Below are 6,418 nucleotides of genomic sequence, written 5' to 3'. Positions count from 1 at the left end.
AGGCCCCAGCGAGATTTGAACTCGCGACCCCTGGTTTACAAGACCAGTGCTCTAACCCCTGAGCTATGGAGCCGTGTTTATCTCCTGCCCAGAATTTGGTCTCTTGTCACAGTAGCAGCTGTTCTGGAAAGACTTGATTATTTTGCAAAATCTATAATATAACACAGAGGAAATTCAAGTGTCAATTGTAGTGGTGAGGTAACTAAGAATAAAAAGTAAGTATAGAATGTTCCACTACAGATGCGTATAATTGCATGGTGTGCTGGATAGTGATGAGGCAGACATTCGTGTGTTCTGCTCACAGGAGGGACCTAGTGTCCTGTTATCTGTATCATGAGGCAGGTTAGTCATCAGGGGGTGGCTGCCAACTACCCTACAATTACAGGGAATACGTCCCTTCTGAGTATGTAACTTTCCAAATCAATTATCAATAATGACAGGTCTGACAAATGATAGTCTTGCATTAGAAAATAACAAGGCCTCAGGGATTCTTTAACTGTGCACATCCGACACATGTAGCTAAGGGACACTTCTAGATGTATGATATATGTTATGTAGAGTTAATAATCATAATTTTAACAAAATGATACATTTGTGACTTATTGAATTAAAAATGTAAAGGTAGACATTCCTCATTTGACAAATGACCCCCTTAGTACCCCCCTCCCACCACCACCACACACGCACACACACACACCTCCTCCCCTTAACAACTATTAAGCTGACAGTTTCCATTATATATTTGTGTATATAATAGAGCCACTGTTGGTATATATAAAAGATTTCAGAACTTATCAAAACGGAAGTTATTAAACATAAAATTGTAATTATTGAGGGATGCTTTACACAGGGATGCAGTTAAAATCCCGGTGGTCGGGATCCCGGCGTTCAGAATCCCGACGCCGGAATCCCGACCGCCGAAATGCCGACACATTCTCCCTCCTGGGGTGTCCACGACACCCCTGGAGGGAGAATAAATTAGTGTGCCGAGCGTAGCGAGGCACCGGGCCCGCTGCGTGGCAAGCGGAGCGAGCCCGCAAGGGGGGGGGCGATCCACGTCCCCCCCTTGTCGGCATTTCGGCTGTCGGGATTCCGGCGTCGGGATTCTGAACGCCGGGATCCCGACCGCCGGGATTCAATACTGAATCCCTTTACACACACCGGACATAAGCTAACTACTAGAGAACTACTTACTAATTCAAAGTTGATCCTGGTACCGGCTTGTTCCTCCTGCCAGATCTAGATATAAAACTAGGCAAAACTTTATCTTTAACTTTAGTCCAAATCTCCTGGTTAGACAGCCATTCTAAGCCAACCAGCTTCCTTTTACCAAGGTAGCAGCCGCTGATTGGGTTGGTGGGTAAAGAGTCTTCCACTGCTGCTGATTGATGCCACCAGAGCCGGTGCTAGGGAATTCTATCCCCCACCCCACCATATAAACTTTAAATTTGCACCCTCCCAAACATTGTAGAGGAGCAGCGCCATGCTGCAAAAAAAAAGGTGTATTCTGGCAAGATAGCAACATAGTATTTGAGGGGCAGATTTATTAAGCTTGGAGAAGAGATAAACTGGAGATAAAGTGGAGAAAAGGTAAAAGGAGATAAAGCACCAGCCAATCAGCTGTGTTTGAAAAAGACAGTTGGGAGTTGATTGGCTGGTGCTTTATCTCCTTTTACCTTTTCTCCGCTTTATCTCCAGTTTATCTCTCCAAACTTAATAAATCTGCACCTAAGGCTGAAAAAAGACATTAGTCTATCGAGTTCAACCTATTTGACTTGTAACTACTGACTTGAGTAATACCCCGTTCTCACTGCCGCAAAAACCCAGGTTTTTGCCAGGGCGAGCAGTAATTTCCCGTGTCCTGTCTCAGTGTGAAAGGGTCTTTGTGAAATTCCCGGGTGATATGCCCTGGGAATTAGACACAGGTTTTTTGCAGGGTTTTTCCTGGGTAATACACGGGTGTACGTCAGTGTGAACAGCACAGACCCCTGTTTTTCACACATGATGCCAAAAAACAAGCTCATTGGGGGATGTAATCATGTGATATGTGACAGGCAGCCAATAAAAGCTTTTTTTAAACAGCCAATCACAGCAATTTGTACAAATTTCCCAACACCCAATCAAATTCCACACACTTGTTGGAAGGCAGACCATGGAAAGCAATGTGAAAGGGGCAGACATGGGACAATCCTGGGTTTGAGGTGCAGTATCAAGGGGGTCTGTTGAGCTGAGAAGCTCTGTGCCCCACCAAAAATCCGGCAAGAAAAACCCGGGATTTTGCAGGGGCGGCAATGAGAACGCAGCATAAGTCATATCTATAGGATTCCCTTAGTGGCCAAAATTGCATCCAGTTTTGAATCAAATTCATTAACAGTAGTTGCTGTAATCACCGGCAATGAGTTCCAGAATTTTACTGCTGCAATGGTGAAGAATCCTCTTCTAATTCAGTATGGAATTTATTGTCCTCGAGCCTCAGTACATGCCCCCGTGTCCTAAGTATGGACCTGTTAGTGAACAAATCATCTCCCAGTTCCATATAATTCCCAATCCTGTATTTGAACATATTAATTATATCACCTCTGAAACTCCGTTTCTCCAGTGAAAACATATTCAGCCTGGTTAACCTATCTTTGTATTCTACTGATTCAAGACCTTTTACTAGCTTAGTTACCCTTCTCTGTACCTGTTCCAATTCTTTTATGTATTTTTTAAGTTACGGTACTAAGAACTGAACACAGTATTCCAAGTGTGGTCTCACCAATGCCTTGTAAAGAGGCCCTATCGCATTGGCATCCCTTGAATCCATTCCCCTTTTAATGCATGCTAGTGTCCGGTTTGCTTTTGCTGCTGCACTTGAGCAGTGTCCACTATTACCCAATTTATCATCTATGATGACCCCCAAGTCCTTCTCTACAGCAGAATTCCCTATAATAACTCCATTTAGCCTATACAAAACTTGATCATTTTTGTTCCCATAATGAGTTACTTTACATTTATCAATGTTAAACTGGATTTTCCACCTTTCTGCCCACCTTTCCAGTTTAATTAAGTCACTTTGTAGTGTTTCCACATCCTCTCCTGAGATCATTTCCTTACTCAATTTCATCCGCAAATATTGCAATTTTACTCACTATGTCACTTTCTATATCTTAAACAATATATTAAACAAGGTGGATCCCAATATTGAAACTTGCGGGACTCTACTTTGGACCTTACCCCAGCTGGAATGTCTGCCATTTACCACCACTCTGTACCCAATTGTACAACTAGTTTTTAATTGAATTACAAATGTTATCTCCTAATCCTAAATTACCTAGTTTTATTAATATCCTTTTATGAGGCACCGTGTCAAAAGCTTTAGCGAAATCAAGCAGTATTACATCAACAGATTTCCTTAAGTCCAGCCCCCTACTCACTTCCTCATAGAAGCTAATTAAATTAGTCTGAAATTATCTATTTTTGACGAACCCATTCTAAGCCTTACTTATCATCTCCTGTTCTAAGAAATTTTGGATACTATTGCTTATTATTCCTTCTAATATTTTCCCCACAATGGAGACTGACCGGTAATTTTCAGGGTTAGTTTTGCTACCTTTCTTCCATATTGGTACTATGTTAGCTATGCACCAGTCCCTTGGTACCGTTCCCGAGTTTATTGATTCCTCGAGTATCAGATGTGGCCATGCAATGTAAACCCAAATCAAATTACTGCACACAGTAGCACAATCTCTTTCACATTACCCCACACGTAGTGTTGCCCTTATTCACATTATGTCACACAATAGTCACACTTAATGCCCACAGTAGTAGTGCTCCTTACATATTATTCCCATAGTAGTAGTGCTGCTTATACAGATAATGCAAACAGTATTAGTGCTGCATACATACATAGGGGGTTATTCTGACCTGATCTGTGCAAATTCACACAGCGGTCGATTATAGAACAAATGTGCATGCATCTGGGCCGCAGTGCGTGTGTGCAACGGTGAACAATGACAACATTAGGTGGCTTTTTTATTTGCAATCCTTCCGCAGTTATATTGACAGGAAATTGCCGTTTGTGGGTGGAAATCAGCCATTTTAGGAGAGTGTCAGGAAAAATGCAGGCATGTAGAGACAGGTTTGCTCCTTTATGGAGCTGGGGGTATGTCTGCACACTATACACAATTTGGATAAATATGATCCGCAGATCAGATCCCCACGTTGTATTTAATCGGTTTGCGGGGGTGCAGTTCCCAAACAGTAATGGTTTACACAATAAGCAAGAAGAGAAAGGACTGTTGTTTAGGGGACGCACTAGGGCAAAAAAAAAATTCTCACATAAAATTTAGCTTTTAATAAGTCATATTTTAAAATTCCCATTATATGACATGATGGGAAGCCGCAGTGAATTTAGAAGAGGTTAAAATCACACGTACAAACATATACACACACAGATGGTGTTCTTAGTGATAAAGAATTGAGGAAAGAGTGATCCTAAAAAGACCCTAAGCTGAAAAATGTCAATTTATTCTTAATTGAGCAGATCTTCAATGTATGAAAAATGTTGTATAGATATTTCTGACAATAAAAGTTTTTGTACACATCACACTGAAATGTACAGGCTTCTGCAAACATGCTGTAAGATGGTCAGAGTTGACTGGAAACTAATGTCATTGATGTTATCAACACTGTAAGAACAAAAACAGGCCCAAATAACATGGTTTTACTTGTTTTTTTTTCTAAAAATTTTGGTTTAAAAAGCACTGATTTTTTGGTGGAACTGACAGTCAGCATTATTTTCCTGCCAGTAGAAGGGCTGGATATCAGTGCAACATTTTTTTTTCATGTTACTGATTTGCTGACACAACTAGGGATGTGCGGGTTCAGTTCCTAGAGAACCGAACCCTCCCGAACCTACCTGATCCAAGGAGGCATCTGTAATAAACCGGAAAGTATATTAATTAATTCCCTTTTCCTTTCCTCTAGCAGGTAAGTGTATTACCTGTAGGAATGTCCATGGCAATGTTTCTTTCTTTTATAAATCAGGTATTTTATTTTACAAGTTAAAACATTAAAAGGTATATGCAATAAACATTGTGTTAATACAGTAACAGAGATAGTTACGATCACGACGGACACAAAACACAGAACTATAAGACAATTTATATATAGATATTCAACATAGATATACTGTTACCATTTTCACATGACATCAAAATGACAATATTATCACTATTATATGCTAAAATACTACTTTATTATATTAGGTAGTCAGTATAACTAAAGCGTCTATTTTTGTTTTGTAGATTGGAGTCCGGCACTGAGTATCCTGACAGTGGGCTTACAGTAATTATAATCCACAAGTGAAGGTGAATCAGGTAATAATTGCTGGCTTTCTCACATTGGGGCAGATGTATTAAGCCTGGCGAAGAGATAAACTGGAGATAAAGTGGAAGGAGATAACGCACCAGCCAATCAACTTCCAACTGTCATATTTCAAACACTGCTGATTGGCTGGTGCATTATCTCCTTCCCCTTTATCTCCACTTTATCTGTTCGCCAGGCTTAATACATCTGCCCCATTGTAACAACACTGTAACAACACTGTATATATCCTCTCTGCACTTTTCTTCATATCCTTTGCCTAAGCGTGTAAGTCACTGTAACATGAAGCCAGCTGTATAAAGTCTTTACACCTTATTGCTTATTACAGTCACTATTTCTCCATCAAATAATATTAGTCAGGGAAAATGACTTCTCTCCTTCTGATGAGGAAGCACCAGAGGCGTAACTCTGGGAGGCAATGGAGTCATCTGCCGCCGGGCTCCTGATCCCAAGGGGGCACCTCTACTTCCCTGCAAGATTGAATAAGTTAATTGAAAACCATTGACATAGCTTCCTTGGCTGATTCCCCCTCCGACCAGGACCATAGACATCATACTCTCTTTATTTTAAACATAAGATCCATAACATACATACATATACACACACACACACACATATATATTTATATAATGTTGTGTGTGTGTGTGTGTGGGGGGGGCACCAATATTTATCTTGCCTCCTGGCAACTGGGACGAACTTACGCCACTTGGAAGCACATAAATGTCTGCCTGTTGTACATTTATCATCTGAGGTAAATGCAGTCTCTGTGTTATCCCTGCATTATGGTGTTAGCTTATTTTAACCCTCCTGGGATAGTACATCTTTCAATATATACATTTGGGTGAGAGAAGAGCGTATTACAGCCTTTCTGAGGTAAATGTCTCTTTTCTGTCTGTGGCTGTGTATAAACATAGCAGACTTTAGTTCCATACCTTCCAACATCTGAAAGGTAGAATTCGGTACACAACCAGAAAGGGCGTGGCCAAGGGCAAAGTGGGCGTGGTCACTGGTAAATGGGGCGTGGTCATCCCCTTTCCGAATGTGTGGGCAT

The 6,418-nt window shown here is 41.0% G+C and overlaps 1 non-coding gene across 1 annotated transcript; it reads right to left on the bottom strand.

Moving 5' to 3' along the window:
- On the bottom strand, positions 1–73 carry TRNAT-UGU (transfer RNA threonine (anticodon UGU)). The gene has a single exon. It is a non-coding gene; the product is annotated as a tRNA-Thr (tRNA).
- Between the last annotated feature and the right edge of the window lie 6,345 nt (positions 74–6,418).

The sequence above is a fragment of the Crinia signifera genome, chromosome 1 (assembly GCF_055691185.1).
Source record: "Crinia signifera chromosome 1, ASM5569118v1, whole genome shotgun sequence".
Taxonomy (NCBI): domain Eukaryota; kingdom Metazoa; phylum Chordata; class Amphibia; order Anura; family Myobatrachidae; genus Crinia; species Crinia signifera.
This window is presented reverse-complemented; position numbering and strand designations above follow the sequence as displayed.